The following is an 11,413-nucleotide window of genomic DNA, read 5'->3' on the forward strand; positions in this document are numbered from 1 at the left end:
AAAAAAAAAAAAAAGAGATCGACATTTCTATTGGCTGAATTATGGATTAGATAAAAACTTTATAAGAAGAATCTTTGAATTTCTTTTGGAGATTTTTCTTTCTTTGGATGAACCTGGTCTATGTTATTAATGTCTTTTGAAACGCCTTTTAAATGAATTACCAAATATGTTTCAGAGTTATTACAATTTTTTTTCGAAGTTGTCTAAAAAACAAAGGGAAGTTTACGAGGGGAAATTACTCTAATATTCAATTTTTTTTTTTTTGTTGGGTAACCGAAGCTTTATTGATAAGAACGCAGTACAAATGGATTCCAAAATACAAGTATCAAGAAGCCATGGAGTGGAAACAAACCATACTTCTACCAAAAAAAAGGGAAAAAGAAGTAGGTCACACAGTCCTACATGTTAAGGATTGGGCCCTCCTTGCAAGGGAGTCAACTAAGTTGTTTCCTTTCCTTGAGGTAAAAATGAAATTATACGACTCTACACTAGAAGCCAAATAAGATTCATGGATAATAGGAATCACTATAATTGGTAGGCCGGTGTGATCGTCATTGAGGAAAGAGATGAAGACTTAGTTATTAGATTCAATAATAAGATGATCCTGGCTATCCTCTAGCCTGTAGGAGGCCTGAATGAATTGTCATTATTTTGCCCATTGTCACCGATGAGAAAGTAAATGGTTCTAACGCAGCATGAAGTGCCCTCCCTCTATGGTCATGAAAAATGAATCCAAGACCTCCCTTTGTATTCTTTGATTGGAGAAATGCATCACAATTAGGCTTTAAAATCTTATTCTGGTAGTTGCCATAAACACTATGTTAGATTTATGGGCTAAATTAATTATTCGGGTTGATTAAATGAGTGAAAATCAAGTTACATGAATCGGTTCGGTCTATTTTCAAGTTTAGGGATATGTTGGCTCAACCAATTGTGGTTTAGGGTTTTGGGTGCAGAACAGTATTATAAATACTAGGTTCTGGGTCCCTACAACCATTATTCATTCTTCTTCACTTTATCACTAAAGTGAGAGAACCAAGGAGGTCTAAGGGGCTGTAGAAGATCTATAACTAAGCCAAGAAAGCGATAGTGAGAGTGACCAACATCGATCGTCTTTAGCATATTAGGTGAAAGGAACACATATTTTATGTTTTGATCCAAACATTTGTTTTAACTTGATATCTTGCTCTAGTTGTCTGTATGAGAACCGATTAGGGTCTGATGTGAAACCATAAAAAGATCTAACAAGTGGTATTAGAGCCAACCCATATGAGGCTAGAATCGATTGATAGAATGTCCGTGCTTTATTGGTTATTTAAAAACTCAATGAAATTAAAATTTCACTGAGATTTGGAGTTCTGTTAGGATTGGTTTTAGATTTGAAAACGAAGGATTTTAATTTTTAATTATTTTTCTGTTAAAATTTATCCTTGGTTCCAATAAAAATCATTTTTTCTATTATTATGTTTTTATTCTTGGATCGTACCTGATCATCTCAATATCCAATTGATGTTTAATCAAAACGTACAGAAAGTTGGGTTTTATTAATTAATGCATTTTTTGATATGGGTGTATCCAATTTTGATACAAGGGTCTTCATTAAGTAAAGTTTCTTTATTGAAAATATTATTTAAGGGATGCAATTCTTGAGTATATTTTTCAATTGTAACCAACTTCAAACTTTGGACCGGATTTTCCAAAATGAGAAAGATGAGCAAGGGTAGGGTTTTTAAATGAGAGTGATTTTACTTCATTACCCTTAAGTTTTAAGTCACAATAATTGTGCTTTATTGGACTTGGGATGGATCCATATAGTTTGGGTTAGTTTTATGTTTTATATTTAGAAACTTAATGGGCCAAGCCCATGTCCTAATTCGTTTAAGTGTAATGGGTTTAAAAGTCCATAGGCATTATCTTAAATGGGATGGATTGAACCAACACAATTCAAACCGGCTAAATCAAACCAAATCTAGTGAATCAGTCCATAGGTGAACCAAATTAGATTGGAAATCAAGTTAACGGAAACGGATTCATGATTTAGTTTCCGAAACATAAACTATTTCCAAAAGAGAGTTGTATTTAGGGGAGTCAATTGGTCGGGCCGGGCTGGTCTTGGTTGGGCCTAACTGTGCTTGCGGTGTGAAATCTTTGCACCGTGAACGCCTGTTTACTTAAACGGGCCTAGATTTGGGGCATATGGTACGATTTGTAATCAAGATAGTCGGTGTCGGAGTTTAATTAGGCTACCTTAAACGGGCCTTAAACGGGTTATGAACCTATTCAATTTTAAACGAACTCTAAACGGACTCTAAATATGCCTATCCTAAAATTCTTTTTAAAGGGATTAATCTATTAGCTTTAAAACTACTAGAGGATAACATTTACAATTCCGAAACCAAGGGAATCATGTCTTTAACAATTGAACAATTGATAACAATTGAATGTGGATATTTTAGTCCTATATATTCTTCACTCATATTTTGTAATATTAGTGGTAAAATAGGTATTTAAGCATTTTTTAAGGAGGTCGGGCCTGTCGGGCTAAATGAGTCGATTCTAACAGGCTTCTTAAGTGAGTAGGGTCGGTTGGGCACCCGACGGGCTAGTGGTCTGCACTGTGAACTCCCGTTTAATAAACGGGTCAGGCTGGCCTTAAACTAGTTGAGCCTACCGGTGTGAACTCAAGATTGACATCCTTAATTGTATTACTTTGGGACGAAGAAAGTGTTATGTCAAGTTGACTTATAGATGAAAAAAAAATAAAAAAAGACTTTATGAAATTACTGTTTTGGGATGACTTCACAAGAGGTAAGATTGTAAGGATAGAGTCTTGTCACCAATTTAACTAGAGTACAGCTAAAGAATAACATATCCATTACTTTAGTTTTGGGAGGGTGAGTTGAATACTTTAAGTCCTTATTTATTTATTTTTAGTCTCATTATTTTGCAAGGTCTGGTCGGATTGGGCATGATTGTGTTCTTAAAGGTTGAAGCAGTATTTATACTATATTTTCGAAAAACCTTATTTCATTCTTTACACATATAGGCGTATATGGAATGGCGCATGTTGGCCTGACTTTATGTTATATATGCTCTCTTGGTTACGATGAATACTCATGTATGATGAAAGGGACCTATAGTTAATTCAAAATGTTTGTATTTGATTAGCCTTTACATTAAATCTTTAGCCCAAATGGGCATTTATTAATTTTGTGTATTAAATTACAAAGAACATAAGCCCAAAAATATTCAAGTGGGAGCAGAGAGCTATATGATTGTTTGTCCTGTTGAGCTTACAAGCCTGGTCAGCCCAATTTATTAGGTTGTGTCCAATGTATTATAATAGCTTTATGGGTCTTAAGGAAACGAATCCATGCATTAAGCTTCGATCCAATCGGATTGCTCAGTATTGATCGAATTGCATTGGTGTAAATCATAAATTATTTATGTAAATGAAATTATAAATCATTTGGTTTTGATTTAATTGAAATGATGAACTTGTTTATCACGATTGTTTGTTGAATTTGACTTTTTTTGGCCTTTTCTAATTGGGCCATGTGTGAACAAGTTTTGTTTTAGTTCATATATAAACATGTTTCAATTCTAATAAATGGATTAATAGTTGACTAGTCGAACTAGTGGGATGAAGAAATTATGTATTTTGAAATATTTTATATGGTTCAACCAGTTAAATGATGAAATTCAATATTCTAGGTTATTTTTTTTGCAAATTCTTGCATTGATTTATTATTACCAAGACATTGGGAATTCATTTATAGCTGAAATATGTAGAAAATTAATGGCATTTGTGTTTGTATGTCATATCTGGAACACCCTATGATGAATAAATATGTTAGAATTAAATTGGGTGTAAGCTTCTGCACATACTTAACTGCATAGTAAATTTTTAAGAAATCATGAAAGGATGGGGTGGAATCCACCAAAGTGACACATCTTATTTTTCTATGATTTTTCCTGTGGCAGTAAAGTTGGTGATATTTACCCAAAGGTGATGTCACCCAAATTAAAGAAAATGGCGGTAACCTAGAGGTTTTTAAGCTCAAATGTGAGGGGATCTCGAAAGTTATTGTTTTTTTCACAGTAAACGTGGAATTGCAAGAGGACCAGTGCATTTTTAACCCAAATGATAGGAATGTAGTTACGGTTGTGACTCTTGTATGATTTTATGTCCTAGTAACACATTTAAATGTATGTTCCTATACACAGATATAACTCCAATGGAAAAAACATGATATGATTGAGTAAAATCCACCAAAGTGGTACATGCAATTTGATTGTGTATTTTTCAACAGTAAATGTGGTATTTTTTCAAGGATGATATCATCAAAGTTTGTGGACATTCAATTTAATTGTGTATTTCTTGATAGTAAAGATGACATTTTTTCAAAGATGATGTCATCACATATTAGAAAAAGAAACTGACTTAGGAGTTCTTTTGCTTAAAGGGTATTGAATTTTTAAAAGTTGATATACTTTTCACAGTTAATACAAGAAATAAGAGGACCAGTGAATATAGGGATTCAGTTTCAGTTACAACTCTTAGTCACTGACAGGATATTGACATAAATATTACAAAGGTTTTTTCAGTGAGAGTGTTTAAAAATCATATTTCTAACTTGAGCATTATTGAATTTTTGAAATTCTTGATTAGTGGGAGCTTTGCTTCTTGTTGATTACTTGTTTATGTTTTGAAACTTTAGCCCATATGTTTTGGGGCATAGTTTGATCGATTACAATTATATTTTAGTATTTATATTATGCAGAGTTATTCCATTTATTAATTACTTTATGACTTTATTTAAGCATGGTTTATAGGCAGTAGTTACCTCAGTTATAGGCAATATTTTTGTCATAGTTTAAAATGCAGTACTTGCCACAGATCAAAGGCAATGTTTACCATAGATATAGACAGTGATTGCCACAATTTAAAAGACAGTACTTGTCACAATTCCAAGGCAATGTTTGCCACAGTTTATAGGCGAAAAGTCACATTATAGGTGGAAAGTCACAGTTAGATATTAACCCCAGATCAAAAGCGATTTACCACAATAAATTCTAATATGACAATTAAGGACTTATATAGAATGACAACAATGTTATTTGAGGATATGTCAATATTTCCATGTTAATATCTCACATAGATTCGTGTTGAGAAATTTATTTATGTTTGTAGTGATAAAAGTTATATGTCGTATATTGAGGTGTATCTTCTACTATTGTTCAATGTGGGTGGTTTTTCAATTGAATCACAGTAAGAGTAGTTAGTGTAATGAGATTCTATAGCCACACCAATTTAAAAGATATCATTATAATTAATGTAGCACAAGTGAAAGATTATTGGATTTATTGGCTAAATTAATTATTCGGGTTGATAAAATGAGTGAAAATCAAGTTGCATGAACCGGTTCGGTCCACTCTCAAGCTTAGGGATATGCTAACCTAACCCATTGTGGTTTAGGATTTTGGGTGCAGGACAGTATTATAAATACTAGGTTTTGGGTCCCTACAGCTATTATTCATTCTTTTCCACTTTACTACTAAAGTGAGAGAACCAAGGAGGTCTAAGGGACTGTAGAAGATCCATAGACATGCCAAGAGAACGAAAGTGAGAGTGACCAACATCGATCGTCTTCAGCATACTAGGTGAAAGGTACACATATTCTATGTTCTGATCCAAAAATTTGTTTTAATTTGATATCTTGTTCTAGTAGTCTGTATGAGAACCAATTAGGGTTTGATGTGAAACCCTAAAATGATCTAACACACTAAGCCTGGTGTTGTGGCGATTGAGTCAACGTGATGCTATTTGGTCGAGGCCCACATTCCTCTTGGAACACGTTGAAGGTTCGTTGTTCTTGTTAAATGACATCAACTAGGGTCCACGTATGTCTTAAGGACAAATTCATTTTGAGAACGCCAAGTATACCTTGCTATGAAGAGAGAGAGAGAGAGAGAGAGAGAGAGAGAGAGAGAGAGTTTGCAATATATTTTCTTCCTATGACTCCGAAGGTCAACCACTTTTGAATCAAACACTAAAAAATTCATTTTTGTTCCTAGAAACGTGAAAAATCGTTATTGCTATCTAAAACATTATCAAACGGTGCATAGGAGTACTAAAATGTGGGCTAACATGAGTTAACGAGCTTCTGAACCAAACTGCCCCTGCAAAGGGGCAAGCAAAATGGATATGATCAATTGTTTCCATAGCATCTCTACATCATGTACACACGGTCTCCAAAGGAATATTCTAGTGAGATAAAGTTGTTGCACTCGTTAGACCATCAATACAAGCTCGTCGAAAGAATGATTCAATTTTTTATACAAACTGAAGGGACCAAATTTGCTTCCACACCACCATTGGGACCACCGTTCTAGAAGAAGATGTCGATGCCAAAATTAAGGCATCAATGTCGTTCCTGGAGCATAGAAAACAGTAAGTGGACTTGACACTAAAGCATCCATTAAGGGCTCCTCCCCTAATTATGGAATTGGTATTTGAAAATAAAGATAATAGAATTTCAAGGATCTCTTTCCGATCACTAGGGTGAAAGTAGGGGCTCATTTGAAGCAAAAAAAAAAAAAAACATGTTTATGTGCTTAGAAACATTGGAATTGAAAAAAGGTGTTTGATTTTTCTATTTTCGAAAACGTTTTCAACAGTGTGGTAGGGGTGCTCTCGGGTTCAATACACGAATGAAGGCATAACATTGTAGGTATGCAGCTCACAAGTGAAGTCACGAAGTTGGAGTTGCAAGTATGCTTCATGGAGTTGAGATTTAGAAGGATGAAGACAGACTGAAATTGTGAGTTTCGCACAACTAGGTTGGACTGAAATTGTGAGTTTCGCACAACTAGGTTGGAGTTGCCGCTTCTGGGTAGCGAGAAGATTCAACAATGGGTTGGGGTTGGGATAGGTCGAGTGATGTATCAGGGTTTTCACGATTTTTGTCCCTCCCACTTTTTTCTAGAAATAGAAAAATAAATCTAACTTGTTTCTTCCATTCTTGTTTTTAGACATAGAAATCGGCATAAATTTCTAGTTCGAAAAGCAAATGAAATGAAATAGAAACATCAAACGATTTTTTGGGTGTTTTTCCATTTTCGATCATAGAAAAATGAAAAAATAGGTTTCTGGAAAAAAAAATCAAACGGACCCTAGGTCTCTAGCAGTTGGAGGTTTCAACATCTAGATTAGTTATCAATAAATCTGAATAAGTTGCGATGGATATGAATCCTGTTGTGGATGTTGTAACTTGAAGCTTGGAAGGCTTGGGACCCATTGGTAATCCTAAATTTCGATTTGGTCTCCTACCTACACAAGCCAAAGTAGACCCATAAGAAGAATACTATGACCCGCAATAATGCTCCCCCATGCCCAAGATGGCTTATGTCCCAATATTGCTTGCAAGAAATCAGATCGAGGGAAATATATTGCCTTCATAAGCTGAGCTCATTGGGAGTCCAGATGCTTCAATAATCGCTATGCAGCTTTGGAGAGAAGGGTAAGGTTATGTAATTTTGGATCTCTAAAACCCAAACTGCCATTGAAGTTTGGTTAGTACATTCTTTTCTAGGAAACCCTACGGATTATATTAACTAGTCTATCATAATAGGCTGGTGGCAATTTAAAATGTAAAGAAGCAAAAGTAGATATAGATAAGGCTTTAGATTTGAGAAGAATTTCACTCCTTGCATGTGATAGAAATTGATCTTTCCACCATTGAAGTCTTTTAGCAGTTTTATATCTTGAAAAATCTTCACCTTAGAAATACAAAAATCAACTAGAGACCTAGATACTTTCTTAAGACCATCACAATATAGAATTTTAAGTGCACGGGAAAACCACCTTTTGAAGAGAGGCATAGTATTTATATTGAAAATAGTGAAGATTTCTTCATATTGATTGCTTTTCTACTCGTTCTACAAAAAATATTGAGGCCCTCCTTCAATGAACAAACCCTTTGGAGCTTCAATTCAGAGAATAGATAGTAGTCATTAGCAAAAAAGGTTTTCAAGCAGTCATATTGCACTTTAATTACATGAATCATGCCTACAACCTCAGCATTAGAGAGAATAGAACTTAAAGCATATGTAGAAAGAATAAACAAGGGGAAAGAGGATCCCCTTGTCGAATCCCGTGAGTAGGTGAATGGAAGCATGATCACTACCACTGATTAGTAGTATATAGGGGTGTAAGTTTGGCCCTGACGGCCTGACCCTGTCTAACCCGGTTATGAGGGTCAACCTGGCCCAACCCAGCCCATTTTAACCTTGATTTATTATTGTGTTCATTATAGTGTTCCCCTTCCCCTAGGCCCCCATCATGTGTTATCAAGCCATATAATGTGTTACACAAGGGCTACACAAGTTGTTTGCATGACTTCAACCCACATTATGATGTCTGTATGACTTCAACTCACATCATGTGTTACACCAGTCACATACTCTTACCTATTGATCTAAGACGACCAAATGGCCAAACTATTCCCCCCCTCCCACTTTTCTTTACATAGGTTGTCTTTATGTCTTCTGTCATTTATTGATAAGAATTTTAGATATAATAGCAATTATGAAGAATTGGGCAAAAATTTGGCCTATCAAATTTCTGGAATATGCAGTGACACCAAGCGATTAAAAGGTCTATCTTATAACCAAATCAACAACCTTGCTTGTTGCAAATTTATGGATTAAGGACGGATAAGGGTTGGCCATAGTTTTAAATCTCCCCACCCCCCTTTGGTAAATATAGGCTTAACATTTGTGACCTTTTGTAGGAAAAAAAATGGAGGACAAATCAAGGTCAACCCGACCCAACCTTGAGCTTGATAGGATTGGGCCTAAGTGTGAACCTGACAGGATTGGGTTGGACCTGGGATGATGGAGACCTAAGGTTGGGTTAAGGTCTTAAGAAACCTGGCCCAACCCGGCCCTATTTCACCCCTGGTGGTCTATATGTTACAACAGTAATACAAGACATTACTATGCCCACCCAATGTTGATTGAAGATGAGGCGTAGCAAAATATATAAGATTAAACGTCACACCATACGATCATTGGTCTTTCCCAAGTCATTCTTAATTGCCATAAATCTATTTTTCCGTTTTTTCCTATTTTTGATATAATAGAAGGCCTAATGTGTTGTGTAGATGTTTCCGTTTTTTCCTATTTTTGATATAATAGAAGGCCTCATGTGTTGTGTAGATGTTATCCGACATAAGCTGATCAGGGATGAAAGGATACTGAGCTTGGGAGATGATATCATCAAGCATGGGCTTCAAACGTGAAGCTATGATCTTTACAATCACCTTTGTTGCTACACCACATAAGCTTCGGATTGGCCACTTTCGGAATAAGACAAGGAATTATCTCACTTGCTATTTTTGGGATGGTGCCACCAAAAGAAAAAGAAAATTCAAATACAAACTCTACAACAACTGTATAGACAAAACCCCAAAAATACTTCTAGAAAAAAGTTGGGGGAAACCTATCTCGGCCAGGGGACTTGGGGAGGGGGGGGGGAGTACATAATACATCATTCATTTCAGGAAGGATACATGGTTGAACAACTTGAAGCAACTGAAAGGGCCATTTCATCACAGCCTTGAGAGGAAAAAACTTCTTCAAAATGGTTGGTGATGTCTCTGCATGAATTGGAATTAATGTTTGTCCACTCACCTGATGGTAGATTGAGCTTCAAAAGTTTGTGGATTGATGATGTTGGATGATAGATGCATAAAAGAATTTAGTATTCTGGTCTCCACCTTGCAACTACTCGACACAAGACTTTTTGAAGCCACATTATGTCCTCATTGACCAGCTTTGTATTCATTAGCCTTCGAAAAATAATCTCCTTTTATTTAGATGCATCAAACAATAGTAACCCTTGCATGACGGCTAGTTCTATTTTTTATTTCATGTTGCCAAAGTAATAGAATGATTCCACTTCCGGAATACAGAAGTTGAATGTCCTAGTACAATATTCCTAAAAGTGAGCCCGATGCTGGAGTAGACCAAGCACTGGTATCTATAGGATGACAATCAGGATTTTAAACCACGTTGCCTTTAAATGGAAGGTATTACGACTAAAGGTTTTTCCCATGGTTTTTCCACATTCTGTATCCACAATAATCGGTGCATGATTGGATCCAATCGTTAGTCAAATTTTTTTTTTTATTTTTTTGTTAACCAAGGTGTCTGGGCCAGTTTACGTGCACTTCGACTAATCCTCGAGGAGATTAGTGTTAGGACTTTTATGTGGGCTTAATTTATACCATCCGTTGGACCCAAGTAGTTATAGACCCACTCTAATTAGGAAACTCCTAGCCCAATCCATTGTAGAATGAATTAGGATTTTAGAGATTCTATTTTGAATAGAAGCTAATGGTTCCTACAACCGTCACTTTTACCTTCATGGTTTTGGAAGCACGGGCTCCCCTCACAGGAGTAGTGCATATGTGAGAGAATTTCAAGGATGAAAGGCTGCAGAAGATCTTAGCAGATGGAACTCCACTGAGTAGTTCTTCATTGTGATATTCATTGGAATAATCTTCAAGCACATAGTACAGAGGTTCATGATCAATACTCATGGGATTCTAAAATTACACACAGGTATTCCTTTACTCCCATTGATTATCATAGATAGGACAAATCTACATGTTTATATATTCTTAAGATCCAAAAATCATTGATCTTGTTTTAAGGACTATACCCATAGTTAATCTCCTTTATGATTCTTGTTTTGTAAACATTATGGGGTTGTTGATATGATTCTATAGAGCAGAATCCCTAACAACTAGTGCAGCAATCCACCGCCATAATTTCCACTTAAATCGCAGATACCAATCATAAGACAACATTATCTTCAAAGTTGGTTCTCCATCTGAGACTAGAGAAAACCCTCTCTAGCTTGATCAAGATATTAGATGAACCAGTACACCTATTGCTCCATGTGTAAATAGGCCCATGTGACCCCAGATCCATAAAATTAAATTCATCCTGTTATATCTAAATTTTCGAACATCCTTCATGTCAATACAGTTCCCTCCACACTTCTTATGCCGAGATAGGTATGAGTTGAAATGGAAAAAAACATTTACACATAGAGAATGAAAGTTGGATAACAATATGATGAAATCTTAACATCAATGATCTTGTTAATTACATCGACCAAGGAAATAGAAGGCATTTTCAACCGACAACGATACATTTTCTAACTTTGCTGGCCAACATTTGTTAGTGATAGTTCCAGTGATGCAAATCCACATTCTCATTCTCATATAAAATAGAAATATGCCATTATGAGAAATCTCTTTGGTACATGAGGATATCTTGTATGCATATTTTTTTAATTTTTATTTTGGTAGAAATCAGTATATTCATTACTACGTAATCC

This window comes from Macadamia integrifolia, chromosome 2 (assembly GCF_013358625.1).
Source record: "Macadamia integrifolia cultivar HAES 741 chromosome 2, SCU_Mint_v3, whole genome shotgun sequence".
NCBI classification, from domain to species: Eukaryota; Viridiplantae; Streptophyta; class Magnoliopsida; order Proteales; family Proteaceae; genus Macadamia; species Macadamia integrifolia.